This window comes from Schistocerca nitens, chromosome 11 (assembly GCF_023898315.1).
Source record: "Schistocerca nitens isolate TAMUIC-IGC-003100 chromosome 11, iqSchNite1.1, whole genome shotgun sequence".
Classification (NCBI taxonomy): Eukaryota; Metazoa; Arthropoda; class Insecta; order Orthoptera; family Acrididae; genus Schistocerca; species Schistocerca nitens.
Window position 1 is genome coordinate 90,683,121 of NC_064624.1, and position 15,959 is coordinate 90,699,079.

Here is a 15,959-nt window from a genome sequence, read left to right on the forward strand (position 1 = left end):
TTTGCTTAATATCTTGATATCATACTGTGATGGAAAAGGAACGTGTAAACAGAATTACTGCACTTATTCATCCATCATGTTTAATACTGCCAATTATGAAGCAGAATCTTCAGGGATGTGGAACAACACAGTGAAGGTACAGTGAGAATCTAGGGCCTGCATTACTTAAATACCTAAAATAAGTTATTTGTGCTTCATGAAACTACTGTAAAAAATTCAGGGGAAAGACCGCACCTCCAACTCTTCGTAAACGATCTATCCAGAGGGCCTACACCACAAGTGACACTTTACTTTGCTTAAGTGTACTAGTTACCTGTTAATTGTCAAAGAGTTTTACAGCAGTTCTGGCATTCGCCTCCCGTGACTTGCCTAGTAATTAACCCTCTCAACCCTTTCTTTTATAGCCTTAGCTTGGACCCATTTGTGGGCTTTTTGTGATACGTGAACGTTTCTGCTCAGTCTGCAATGCAGAGAGGCTACCGCAGATGTTCACACTGGTGATATCTCCATAACATTTTTGCTAATATAGCACACTTGACTATAAACCAGCCATCTGGTTACGGCAGTTGTGTTACATTATTACATTAAGGTTCACGCAGCATTTAAATGGTGACTGAGAAGTAACCAACATTTCTCCTACCTTTCCAGAAGCAGAACTGTGTCTCTTCATGTGTTTGTTTACGTCTGTCACCAGCTTATCATAAATATGTAATATTTCTTTCCTAGGCTCTACTTGTATATTCTTGCGATGCTTCACCCCCATACGTCACACAAGCCTGCCACACCACCAGTCTGTGCAACATCAGCCATGGTGTAACGTACGGCGAGAAATTAAGAAAAGCACAACACATACACACACACACCAAGATAGCTCCTGGGAAAATCATAATAACGAAGCGTTCAAAGATCTACATACCGGTAGCTACAACTAACTGGCTCTTACGGCCAACCAATGAGACATCGGTGCCAGTTGAAATAGCTACGTATAATGCCTTGTGGCTGTAGAAGGTGTAATGACAAGCGGCTCGCAAGCCCTGAGGAATCATGGGGTCAACAGAAGCGTCTGATTCCACCTGTCTGCATTGACGTAAGTGTGTTGTCGTGGGTGATGTCATTACGCCACGGTGTTTATGACTTGGTTGTGTTTGTAGATGTTGTCTTGTTGTGTTTCATGGTGCCCTCCCGTGTGTGTTTGTTTGTTTGTTTGGTTTTTTTAAAAAAACCTCTTATTTTTAGCTTGACCTCTTCCTAAAACCCACTATTTCCCGCAGTTGTCTCATTAATTTGATGGAAGTTTCAGATGGAGATGTTATTGTCTTATTTATACATATTTTCATGTTTGTTGCCATGTGTATGTAGTAACATCACAGGTGCCATATTGGAGATGCTTAGAATAGCCATTTCTGCCATATTGATGATGTCATGGGTCAAAGCAGACGGCTGGAATCTGACACGTCTGTAATCCAGGGATCATGACGTCATCTCTCCCGATAGTCAATATCGCTGGCAGTTTTCAAACCATGGATTTCTTTGAACCTAGCCATCCTTTGCAGAAGCAGCTCGCAGGCCCTCAGGAATCATGACGTTATATCATGACATGAGGTCATCTCTCACGCTAGCCAGTATCGCTGGTAGTTTTTGAACCCCAGATATTCTTTGAGCCAAGCCATTCTTTGTGATGCTGTGTGGGTGTATGTACAGTGCCAGATTTTGTGTTGTATGTGTGATAAAGCATTTCAATTATGAAAAACTTTGTATCCTTCATTTTACTTGTGTGTGCGTATAGAGCCAAATATGGAAGTTACTATGAAGTGCCTGCAGGATGACTGCAATTTTTTTTCAACGTCTTGGCAAATTTGAGAACACATGCTGCAAAAGCACATGCTTGCAGAGGAGAAAGGGAAGTTTATATTCCAGACAATGGATGGTAAGTGACTTCGTATAATAATTTTATGATGTGCAAGAAAAGTAAAGTGTCTGGTAAATCTACAGAATTTCCTTCTTTGTGCCTATAGTATTCTGATGCACTGTGTTACCCTGTAAAGTTTCTTTCAGTACAAGTATGAGGATTATTTGTGGCAACAGCATATTCTCATAAGAAATGGCTTCGGTATTTAAGTTGCAATCTTTGTAACTTTTGTTGGTCAGAATTTGTGTAGTAACTGTATTCTAACTTCAGTATCGCTGTAATATTTTGTTTCAGTAACATGTTCCTTCACACTTGAAAATTTCTGAATGTTCAAAATGACATCAGTGACCATAGTCAGTATTTTTACAGTAAAATTGCTATGAATTGCAGTGACAGAATCCAGATTTGTGAGTGGTGTTACCTATTTTTGTAATGGATGTTTCAGAGTTTCTGAAGTGAAAGTCCAAAGAAGAGAAGACAGCAAGAAGTAGCTATTTGTGTTTTTCATGGTTTATAGGCCTACTGGGGAAACTTGCCATGTAAAAAAAATGAGTAACGCATCAAGCTTGGTACCTCTATGGTGATGTGGAAATCCGAGCATTGTTAATAAAGAAATTAATTTTGTGATTTTTTCGTTTGATTCCTTTATCGTGTTGCCTATAGTTCACAAAATTTAATTGAAATACCAAGTTGATAATTTAAACATAAATTGGACTATGCACATAACTGTCTCTAATGGCTTTGCTGCTTTTCACAGGTAAAGTATGATTATTCACTAGTCCTACAGTTTGCATGTTTCTTAATCAATTGTGGCAAAAGAAATCACTGACTCAAAGCATAATTTGCTTGGTACACATAATTGGAAATTGCTTATTTAGTTGTAATTTTACAATTTTAGATTATAGTATTCTCTGAGAGTTTATCTTGCTGCCTTTCTTGGGTGTGGTTTTTCTATATTTAACAAGTTTACTGATATGGTTAATGACATGTTTCGCCACCAGGTAAGGTATACAGCATTAAGCGTGCTGTGCTGTTGTCGCTGGTGGCAGCAGCATGGTAGTCAATGTGTTAAGGGGGCACTTAGGAACCTTGAGAGTAAAGTATATGCATCTATAATAGTCTTGGCTAAAAAGATACAGCTAGAATGCAAATTACTGTTTGAGCAATTATCCTTTAGACAGTTAATATCTTATGCTAAATATGTATTAAAACTGAATTCGTAAACAACTTTCTAGTCATTTAATCGTTTGGCTTTGTAGAAATTGAAATAAAAATACTGCAGACCTAAAAATCGCCTGGAAATGGTAAGGAATATCAGATACAAGTAAGTATTTTTGCTCAGTAAGAATAAAGTGTAAAAATGCTGCTATCTGGTTATTACCATGAGACCACTGCACACAAAACAGGGCAGTGTATGACTTTGTTCCCTAGTTATCATTGGCTGAAGCAATTTAAATTAAATTTCTGAGAAATGCGGAAACTTTGTTATCCATATATCCCCAGCATGATTTAAAGTTTTTGCAGTGAAATGGCACTGATAGTGCATAACATATTTTGCAACTGAGACTAAGTACTTAAAAATTGATGTGGGGTATGTATTTCAAGACACACTTGAGAACCAAACCTGACATTTGTATTGACACACAAGTAAACACATCTGAAAGGCACACTGGGTTACACAAGCATTAGCTGTAGGTATGGAATGGGTAATTTACTCAGAAAACTTGCTGTATGAATTTTATTGTAAAGCACACTAAAGTTAAGGGAAAGATGCAGTGCACAGATGAGATACACTTGGATGGGCATGAATTGGTTTTGCTTAGATATATGGAAAATTAACTGTAGTATTATATTGACATATTTGGTGCAGTTTCCTGTGATAGCAACATGTGTGGGGTGCAAATTTGTGGACAGGAGAGATTACATTGAACCTGTCGTGCATGGTGCACTTTTAGTTGCAGTGCAAGGATGATGCCATCCAGATTTGAAAATTAGGGGCCTAGAAATGAAACTCTCATCAGTTTTAATATTTAAAAATAAACATACATGAAAATGGAAGCTTAATTAGGACTTTCAAATAAATTGCAAAAATTTTCTTGTTTTGCACATTAAGCGCAGCTGACACTTACAAGCACAGGGTCAGTGGCTTATGTTGACATTTATAAGTGTCGGCCACAGCTAACATATTGAAGATTTTAAAGTAACAAAGTAGTTGTTGACATTCTGATATTAATGGATAACAGTAAGAACCACAGCAATGAAATAATGTAAATTACTTAAACCTGGAGTTAAACAAATGTACATAGTCATCACACCCACTTCTTAGTCACTGCATATTTGTGTGCTATAGCTAAGACAGTAACCTTTTGTTTTCTCGTCTGATCTGGGACACGTGTCAGACCTTACTTGTTTTGCTAGATCAACTCCAGGTTTACAAGTTTCACATTTCAGAATTTTGGTAATTTGTAGTCCTACCTCCTGTGGAAAGTGGGGTTGATAGCTGTCTTTTCAGATATGGTCTCATCAATTGCCATTTAAGGAACTTTAAGCAAAAATGTGATTATTCAATTTTCTGTCAGTGTAGAATATACCACTTATGTATTTACCAGAGATATATTCATGATGGCACAGCACAGTGAGAGTCCATCTTCTGGAGCACCTGCTGTGTGGAGTAAATTGTGCACTTCACATCCAGTGGTGCATCAATTTCTTCTTAGGTAGTATCACATTACTTTACTACCTCAGGCTGTTTATTGTGATGCTCAGTGGAGCAGCATTATGCCTTGAAGATACTAAACTAACAGCCTTCTTAAGCTTTTGGATGTAATATATCCAAAAACAAACGACTTTTACATTTAGCTGTCAGGAACTCCTTTGGAATCTTTCTTTTTATTATTATTGTGTGTGGCCATTTTGTGTCCTGTTCCCAGTTTGACATGTACATCTGATAAGCTTAATGAGGATATTTATGGCTACAAACAAAAAATAAAAAATTAAAAAATGTGGTGACTATGCAAATTTAGATAACACACAAGTTGGAATTAAATCTGCAGATATGATCCACCAATCCAAATACAGTTTCAAGATTATCCTCCAAAACTTTACAAGCTGAGGAAGTAAGCACAAAGATTTGGGCATCATAGCATGTGTTAATAAACCAGATGTTTCAGGTATTACAGAGCACAGGTATACCAAAAAAGAACCTTATTATGCACCCATTAACAAAGCATTTCTGCTCATCATTTAACAGGGAGATCAAGCCTTAAGGTGATGATGCAAAAGTGGCAAAAATTAGGGCCCCAAAGAAGTAAGTTCTTTAAGTGTTGAAGGTGATACTGAACTTTCTGCAATTAACTGTAGTTGTGAAAGGACACACAATTTTGGATATAGACAGACCTCCATCTGCAAGTACAGATATTGTTTTAGCTAATCTCCATCAGTTGCTTATAGAGAGAGATAGTAAACACTCAGGGAAAATTGCTGGGTAATTATGCTGATAATTGTTCAGTCTTGTTGTTGTTGTTGTGGTCTTCAGTCTTGAGACTGGTTTGATGCAGCTCTCCATGCTACTCTAGCCTGTGCTAGCTTCATCACCTCCCAGTACCTACTGCAACCTACATCCTTCTGAAACTGTTTAGTGTATTCACCTCTTGGTCTCCCTCTACAATTTTTACCCTCCATGCTGCCCTCCAATACTAAATTGATGATCCCTTGATGCCTTAGAATATGCCCCACCAACTGATCCCTTCTCCTAGTCAAGTTGTGCCACAAATTTCTCTTCTCTCCAATTCTATTCGATACCTCCTCATTAGTTATGTGATCTACCCATCTAATCTTCAGCATTCTTCTGTAGCACCACATTTCGAAAGCTTCTATCTCTTCTTGTCCAAACTATTTACTGTCCACGTTTCACTTCCATACATGGCTACATTCCATACAAATACTTTCAGAAACGACTTCCTGACATTTAAATCTATACTGGATGTTAACAAATTTCTCTTCTTCAGAAACGCTTTCCTTGCCATTGCCAGTCTACATCTTATATCTTCTTTTAGTCTCAGAAAATCTGATCTCACAAAAATCAGTTTTCACTCTTAAGAATGATGAGTGGCACACACAGATCTGTGTGCACTGATATGTAATACAGGGTACCCTCGGCTTTGTACTTTGCTGCCTTCGTTTGTTGATTTTTTTTTTATGTAAATGACAAAATACTTCTCCCCAAATTCAGAACTAGTTCTGTATACTTATGCTACATCCATTGTGTGCAGGCATAAAGATCACTATGAAACTGTATTACAAATTATATAGTTCAGTATTTAAATGAAAGTACTCTCATTGTCAACACAAGATAACAGCAGTAATGGATTTTAATCCCACAAGACATATTTTGAAATTCAGCTGTGCTGTGGAACTGATATTGCCACCAAAGCAATATATATCAAAATCATGGGAGTAACAACACTGGGATACATATGTTCACTCACTGGGAAGTAAACTGGCGTAAAATGTATTTGCGATAAATATGTAGAGCAAATACCGAAACAATACCCACGTATTGTCTGCTTATCATATGTCAATGTATTCTAGTATAAAGTATCGATTAGAAGTATGGGATGCCAAACACGAGCAAATCTTCATCAGCTTTTAAAGTTGGAGTAGAAGGCTGTAAGAATAATTTGTGGTGCAGAACTAAGTGACTCGTGCTGTGTTCAATTCCCTAAAGCTGGGATATTAACTGTTATAAATTTGTACACTGATCAGCCAGAACGTTATAGCCACCTACCTAATACCCTGTACGATCAGCTCGGGCACGAATAACAGCAGTGACACATTACGGCACAGAAGCAGTGCGGCATTGGTAGGTCTGTGAAGGGAGCTGACAACCCATATGGACACACAGGTCACCTAATTCCTGTAAATTCTGGGGAGAAGTGCAATGAGCTCTGATGCCACTTCCAATCACTTCCCAGATGTGTTCAATCGAGTTCAGGTTCGGCTATTTAGGGAGCCAGCATACCAATTGGAACTCGCCACTGTGTTCCTTGAACCACGCCATCACGCTCCTGGTGTTGTAACATGGCGCATTATCTTGTTGAAATATGGCTCTTCCAACAACCCTACCAAAACAAAGGTCAAAATTTAATAATGATTGTGGTGTTGCTCACGCTGCTAAATACTGCATTTTCGGGCAACAACAAAGTTATTATGTGACAGGTGTCATTGGAGCACAGTTAATAAAGTCATTTCATGTAATAATGAATAAACTAGGCACTTATCTTTTCGTATTTCCCACGCTGTTCTCATTGTGAAATCGTGGGTCAATTGTCGAAAATCTAGGTGGTGGTGATTCCAAGCTCGGATGCAAAGAGGCCTAGGTTTTATTCTGCTATATTCAAAAGTTTTATAGATGTGTTTCACAAACCATTCTTTGAAGATTAAACCTTCGAAAGTTAGCATAATGATGATGTAAAAAAATGATCAGCACTCTGAATTTAAGTTACACTTCCTTTTTATTGCTTTTGTTGCAATATCTCTAACACACAAAACGTCACTTCACAATACAAAACATACTTGAAAACATCTTCCTCACTGTTCACATTTTATAAGCTGACTACAATATACGTCTTTTCAACATGACGTCCAAGATTTGACTTTCTCAAAGTCCAACTCTCTAACTAACTGATAATCGCTTACATGCCCAAAAATCAAGAGTTACAAGTACGTCAAAGATCATAGTGACAAAAGAAAGAATACACATAAGAATAATATCATTGCAACATAAACATATCAATGTATCAAAGTACCTCTACATTAGTGAAATCGAATCTGAATGTTGTCTCAGAAATATTGTAACTACTTTACAGGAACACAGTAGAATAATGCTAGTATTGAGAGGTTCAGGTGAGCTGCCGTAATGGTTACATAATTCAAGTAGCATTACACTCTGCACGATTGTCCTGAAGGAGTGTACATGTGCAACCAGTGTACGACACTCCTCGGCCATCGTGGTACCTCGCACGAGCTCCACTGGACCTGTGGATGCCCATAGCATAATGGAGGTGCAGCCAACTTGTTGGATCCTGCAGTACAGGTATCGAGGAGCTGTTACCCTGGAGGACAACAGATTCGCGCCCATTGCAGTCACACTTGCCAATGTCGTGGTGTCAAGATTGGCATATGCCCGGATTGTCAGCTGCTGCATCCCATCATTAGAAGTGTTCTGTGCACTGTGTGTTCACACACACACACACACACACACACACACACACACACACACACACACACACACAGCCCAGCATTAAATTCCGATGTTCATTCCGCCACAGTCTGCCCAGCCTACACTGTCCGACATCTCTACTGAGGGGTGGTAATCCAACCCCGTGATGCCTGTAGTTAGTTTCACCACCTGTTGAAGACACTCACCACAGCACTGCTTAAGCACCCAACAAGTGGTGCCGTTTCTGAAATGCTTATGTTGAGCCTGCAGGCCATCACAATCTGCCCTTGGTGAAATTCAGAAAGGTCATGGGTCTTCCCCATTCTATACACGGACAGCATATTCACTGATACTACAATGCACCATGTGTGTGTCTCACCAGCAGTCATTCCTCACCAGGTGACGCTGCTATTGCCTGGATGGGTTTATATTGATAGTAGGTTCATGATCATAATATTCTTGCTGGTTAGTGTATACTTTTAAACCGATTATGCTGCCCCAAGCTCTTAGTCTAAATGTAAACACTGACCTGAACAAGCATAATACCAGAAACATACATCAGTTTCATCTTATAAGCCACCAAACTGCACTTTATCAGAGAAACCTACTATATGCAGGATTGATGCTTGTCAACTGTCAGATCACTCTCCACTGCAAAATTTAAAGCCAAACTAGAAAGAATATTTATTGCCAACCCACATTAGCCACTGGATGAGTATCTCGGTTTTACACTGAATAAAGGCATTTTCGTATAGGCCTCATTATGTACTTTTAGCATCATTTAATAGAAACGCTTTATTATCCAGTATTAGTTTTAAGTTATTTCTTAAATAACTAATGTAATAAATTAGATCTCAGTTGAAATCAAACAGTGGAAACTTCAGGCTGGAATAACAACAATATGAGCAAAAGGTAGATCGCTGCTCACCATAAAGAAGACATGTTGAGTTGTCAACAGGCACAACAAAAGGACGTGAAGCATTACCTTTCTGCCAAAGCCTTATTCAGAAAATTAAACACACATACAGTCATTCATTCACTGTGTATGTGTGTGTGTGGTGGGGGGGGGGGGGTTGTCTTCCTCTTTTAAAACAAAGAAGGCTTTGGTTTAAAGCGTCTTTTTATTATGTCTGTCCTGTCTGTCACTCAATGTGTTGTATTTTTAGTGAGTAGTAATCTGTATTTTCCTTATATTGTTGATACACATCTTAGCTGTTAACATGAAAGGCTCTCTTCCTTCAAATGAAGGCTCACCTATAAGTAAATTACTTTTAGACCTGTGCCTTATTGTATCAAAGTTTGTTGTAAAAAATGTCCATATGTGTAGCCCTTTGTTATGAACTCATGAATTAAGCAAAATTATCCTTGTATCATAAGATGATGAATAAAGTTCTTGTCATTATAATTACTATTATTATTATTATTTCTTTTCTTTCTCAGACATGTCTAGTTAAAAATGGAAAGTGACACTGATCTTGATCAAGCATGACTTCCTTTTAACTGTACGGTATATGTTACATTGCGTTTAGGAACTTCCGGGTAATTGAACAGGTATCAATAATTACAGATTTCTGTAGTTGTATATATAAGTTTGGATGTAGCTGTATTGCGTTGATGTACTGGTGGATATTGTGTGGTATGACTCCTGTAGTTGATAGTATAATCGGTATAATGTCAACTTTATCCTAATTCCACATGTCCTTGACTTCCTCAGCCAGTTGGATGTATTTTTCAATTTTTTCTCCTGTTTTCTTCTGTATATTTGTTGTATTGGGTATGGATATTTCGATTAGTTGTGTTAATTTCTTCTTTTTGTTTGTGAGTATGATGTGAGGTTTGTTATGTGGTGTTGTTTTATCTGTTATAATGGTTCTGTTCCAGTATAATTTGTATTCATCATTCTCCAGTACATTTTGTGGTGCATACTTGTATGTGGGAACGTGTTGTTTTATTAGTTTATGTTGTATGGCAAGTTGTTGATGTATTATTTTTGCTACATTGTCATGTCTTCTGGGGTATTCTGTATTTACTAGTATTGTACATCCGCTTGTGATGTGACCTACTGTTTCTATTTGTTGTTTGCAAAGACTGCATTTATCTGTTGTGGTATTGGGATCTTTAATAATATGCTTGCTGTAATATCTGGTGTTTCTTGTTTGAGCCTGTATCGCAATCATGAATCCTTCTGTCTCACTGTATATATTGCCTTTTCTTAGCCATGTGTTGGATGCGTCTTGATCTATGTGTGGCTGTGTTAGATGATACGGGTGCTTGCCACGTAGTGTTTTCTTTTTCCAATTTACTTTCTTTGTATCTGTTGATGTTATGTGATCTAAAGGGTTGTAGAAGTGGTTATGAAATTGCAGTGGTGTAGCCGATGTATTCATATGAGTGAGTGCTTTGTGTATTTTGCTAGTTTCTGCTCGTTCTAGAAAGAATTTTCTTAAATTGTCTACCTGTCCATAATGTAGGTTTTTTATGTCGATAAATCCCCTTCCTCCTTCCTTTCTGCTTAATGTGAATCTTTCTGTTGCTGAATGTATGTGATGTATTCTATATTTATGGCATTGTGATCGTGTAAGTGTATTGAGTGCTTCTAGGTCTGTGTTACTCCATTTCACTACTCCAAATGAGTAGGTCAATATTGGTATGGCATAGGTATTTATAGCTTTTGTCTTGTTTCTTGCTGTCAATTCTGTTTTCAGTATTTTTGTTAGTCTTTGTCTATATTTTTCTTTTAGTTCTTCTTTAATATTTGTATTATCTATTCCTATTTTTTGTCAGTATCCTAGATATTTATAGGCATCTGTTTTTTCCATCGCTTCTATACAGTCGCTGTGGTTATCCAATATGTAATCTTCTTGTTTATTGCGTTTTCCCTTGACTATGCTATTTTTCTTACATTTGTCTGTTTCAAAAGCCATATTTATATCATTGCTGAATACTTCTGTTATCTTTAGTAATTGGTTGAGTTGTTGATTGGTTGCTGCCAGTAGTTTTAGATCATCCATGTATAGCAAATGTGTGATTATGTGTTGGTATGTTCCAGTAATATTGTATCCATAATTTGTATTATTTAGGATGTTGGATAGTGGGTTCAGAGCAAGGCAGAACCAGAAAGGACTTAATGAGTCTCCTTGGTATATTCCACACTTAATCTGTATTGGCTGTGATGTGATATTATTTGAATTTGTTTGGATATTAAGTGTGGTTTTCCAATTTTTCATTACTATGTTTAGGAACTGTATCAATTTTCGGATCTACTTTGTATATTTCCAATACTTGTAGTAACCATGAGTGGGGTACACTATCAAAAGCTTTTCGGTAATCAATGTATGCGTAGTGTAGCGACCTTTGTTTAGTTTTAGCTTGATATGTCACCTCTGCATCTATTATCAGTTGCTCTTTACATCCTCGTGCTCCTTTGCAACAGCCTTTTTGTTCTTCATTTATAATTTTGTTCTGTGGTGTATGTGTCATTAACTTCTGTGTAATGACTGAAGTTAATATTTTATATATTGTTGGTAGGCATGTTATGGGGCGATATTTAGCTAGGTTTGCTGTGTCTGCTTGATCTTTAGGTTTCAGATAAGTTATTCCATGTGTAAGTGTATCAGGGAATGTGTATGGGTCTGCAGTGTAACTGTTAAATAATTTAGTTAGATGTGAATGTGTTGAGGTGAACTTCTTTAGCCGGAAATTTGCTATTTTATCTTTTCCAGGGGCTTTCCAATTGTGAGTAGAATTAATTGCTTGGGTGACTTAATGTTGCAAAATTATCACTTCAGGCATTTGTGGTATCATCTTGTATGAGTCTGTTTCTGCTTGTATCCACCGTGCATGCCTGTTATGCTGTACTGGGTTTGACCACATGTTGCTCCAGAAGTGTTCCATGTTTGTTATGTTTGGTGGATTGTCTATTTTAATGTGTGTGTTATCTATTGTCTGGTAAAATTTCTTTTGGTTTGTGTTGAATGTTTGGTTTTGTTTCCTTCTATTTTCACTTTTTTTGTATCTTCTAAGTCGTTTGGCCAATGCTTGTAATTTCTGCTTCTTTTCATCTAATTGCTCTATCGCTTCTTGTTGTGAGATTTTGCCCAACCTTTTTGGTTTTTGTCTGATATTTCATTTCTTATAAATTGTGTTAGCTGTCCGATGTCTTTTCTCAGTTTTCTCTATTCTGATCTGTAGCCTGTGTTGCCATGCTGGTTTTGTGGGTTTCTTCTGTGTGTTGGTTTGTTCTGATCTCTGCCTAGTGTGTATATTTAGTGTAGTGAGTGCTACTATATAAACCAGTAGTTGTAACTCTTCCATAGTTGTATTATCATTTATTTTGTTGTGTATGATTGTGTTGATAGTTGTTATTGTTGTTTCGACTTGTGGGTTATTTGGTGGTCTATGCAAGAATGGTCTAATGTCTGTATTTGTGTCTTTGTATTCTATATATGTCAGCTGAAATTTTTCTTCTATATCTAACATGTGCGTCACTTCGTGTTCTATTTGCGCTTATTCTGGTGGCTTTCTTAAGATTTCGTTTTGCTCTGATTGTTTAATTGATGCATGTTGTTCTTTGTTTGTTTGCTCTGGGATGTTTGAGTCCATTACTGTATTTTCTTCTTCTTCTTCTTCTGATTGCACATTATTTTGTTCCAGTATTTGTTGTACTTTTTGTTTGATGTTTTCTAATTCTGACTGGGGTATCCTGTTATTTTTGATTATTACACGGATCTGATCAGCTAGTCGTTGTTCTGTTAAAAAATTTAATTCTGGGTATCTGGTAATAAATTTTGTGTATACTTGTGATCTGTTTCCAGTTGTGTTGGTTCCTAAGTTTGTTGCTTGGTAATAACAGAACGTGAGGTGTCGGTTAACTTCATCTGACCATCTCATCCTCTGTCTTTGTTTTCCTTCTAGGGTGGTTGCAGGAAGCATATCCTGCAAAACACCTCTATTTGGATTTAAATCATTTTCCAGTTGACTAGCAGTGTCGTTACCATTGTGGATGGGCATAGGGTTCAAGCATCGTCCCCGACCATGGCAGTGCTTGTCCGAGGCTTCATTAGTTCTGTCCTGAACCAACTAATCACACTAAAAGAGGGGTTAGCCCTATTAGTGGTTTGTTCATTTTGTCGCCTTTTACGACTGGCAGAACATACCGGAGGCCTATCCTTTTCCCGGGCCTCTACGGGGGTTATTATTATTATTATTATTATTATTATTATTATCTGTCACAATTATTATTATTATTATTATTATTATTATTATTATTATTATTGAAGAGAACCATTTATCTGTCACATTTCTAAACGATGAAACCATTTCGAGAAACCACTGTGTTATTGTGCAAGATGCCCTCATTGCATTACTGGCCAGTTTTGGTCTTTGGCCAGTTCCAAATGTTGGTGATGTGTGTGTCACAATCTGTATCCAGTTTCATGCTATGTGGACACATGTATACAACAGCTTTTGTACATAGAAACACAACCAACAGCAAGCTTCCTGGTCCTCATAAATTCATGTTACACCTCAACAGTAACATATCTGTTCACTTACTTTAATTTCATTATGAGAATGTAACACCATTTCTGTCTGGGAGAGCAATCTTTCAAGCAGTAGGATGGTGTCAGTCTCACCACACTAAAACAAAAAATGGTGTAGTCACAAACTTCCTTGCTGTAAACACGGCCAATCTGGTGGTACTAGTTACAGGTGAAATATGTTAGGCCTGATGAGTTGGCAGGCATTTGTCAAAACAATAAAATACAAGGAAGTGAATTGATGCAGTGAAATAAAAGAACCAAGTGAAAGTAAAGAGTACGGATAATTGAATTCAGATGCACTTTAAAAACCAAATACAGGAAGTAAATTTTGTCTAATAATTGGAATATATTTTCAAATCTCATGTATTCTAAAAACCACTAAACTTTCATGTTAAGTCAATAATATATTTGCCTAAATAAACACTGGCATCTCACCAAATACAGTGGTAAACTGCAACATGGGACTTTAAATGATTGTTTAGAGAGTTCTCTGTAAAGTGATCTTAACCACAGTATTAACTCATTCTATAGAATTTCTGGGAGTGCTGTGATTAAACTCATCTTGGTATTTCAGTAGCTTGTATGAATCACCTGCTATATATTTTTAAATACACTAAAGATAGCAAAAAATTGTAAAATGATTGAATTTTAAAAAAGGTAGAAACAAACAATGGCAGGATCATGAAATAGAACAAATAAAGGTGGGTTTTCTAACAACGAAGTACTATTATTTCTAAGTTGTGAGTATTTTCAATTATTTCCTTTTTTTAATAAATGCACGAGGAAATTAGGTGGAATGTAAAATGTTAATCACCAGATAGTTGACTAAATGTTAAACAAGCAATAACAGGTAAGTGACAGCTAAATATTGTAGCTGGAACACAGAAGCTGTTTTGAGATGCAAGATATGTAATTGTAGTGATAATTTATTGCAGTTTTCAGTTAAATTTTCAAACTGAAGTCACTCAAGAGGCCCATGACGATTATATGAGTAACTGAGCATGTATCTATTACCGTTTTGCGTCACTAACAAGAAGAGCCCAATTGTAATTTAAATTTTCTTAGTAATGCATTTTAGGCAATGCCCATCTTTAGACTGTCAAAAAACATCACAGCTGCCATACGTGCACAAATTCTGTATGACACATTAAGAGCAAACATGTGGGTTCATCAACAAACTAGTTAACATACCACAGAAAAATCTAATTTCAGAATATCATGTCAAGAATTGAAACTTCCTGGCATATTAAAACTGTGTGGCGGACCGAGGCTCTAACTCGGGACCTTTGCCTTTCGCGGGCAAGTGCTCTACCAGCTGAGCTACCCAAGCATGACTCACGCCCCATTCTCACAGCTTTCCTTCTGTCAGTACCTCACCTCCTAGTGGAAGAAAAGCTGTGAGGACGGAGCGTGAGTCATGCGTAGGTAGCTCAGTTGGTAGAGCACTTGCCCACAAACGGCAAAGGTCCAATGTTTGAGTCTCGGTCCGGCACACAAATTTGCCAGGAAGTTTCATACCACCACACATTCCACTGCAGAGTGAAAATCTCATTATGTCAAGTATTATTTATTGTAACATTGGTGCTCAACTTACAGTGCTATGCCATTACAAAATTAGCAATCATAACATATAACTAGGTAGCATGATTGTAGGGGTGCTAGGATCTAGTGTCAAATTTTGATGGACAGTTAACAAAATCAACTGTAACACCATAAAATAAATGTAAAAGTTTTTTCCTACATGATAACTAAGAATCATAAAGGCACAAAAGATCACATCCCAACAAAAGTTCATCATTAATACGTGTGGTATGAGTAAGGGAGGATGGTTTGGAAAGTGAAGGGAAGGCAGAAGGACAAGACAACACAGTGGGAGGAGTACAAAATAATCTCAGCTTATACATCGTGTACAACTTTTCTTACACCGTTTCCCGATAGGTGGCGACAACATTAAGTAGCTATACTGTATATGGGCAGGGAAGGGGGGAAGGTTGTTACATATGCCTCGTGACGACAGTGTGCAGGAGGTCGAGTGGACGGGAGTTGAGAGTGGGCATCCAGGGATGCTGTTAAATGACAGAACAGGAAAGATAATATATTTCAGCGTATGGCATACAAGGGGTGCGCCTACAGTCATAAGTTAGCAGGTTTATGGCCGGTCTAGGAGGTCAAACAATTAATTGATACGGGCAACGGAAGGGGAAGCGGTTCATGTTAACGTACATTGGTGGCTGGTCATGAAAAGCAGAGCCAAAGGCTCTGCCTTCCAAAAAGACGTCTGTTCTGCTTG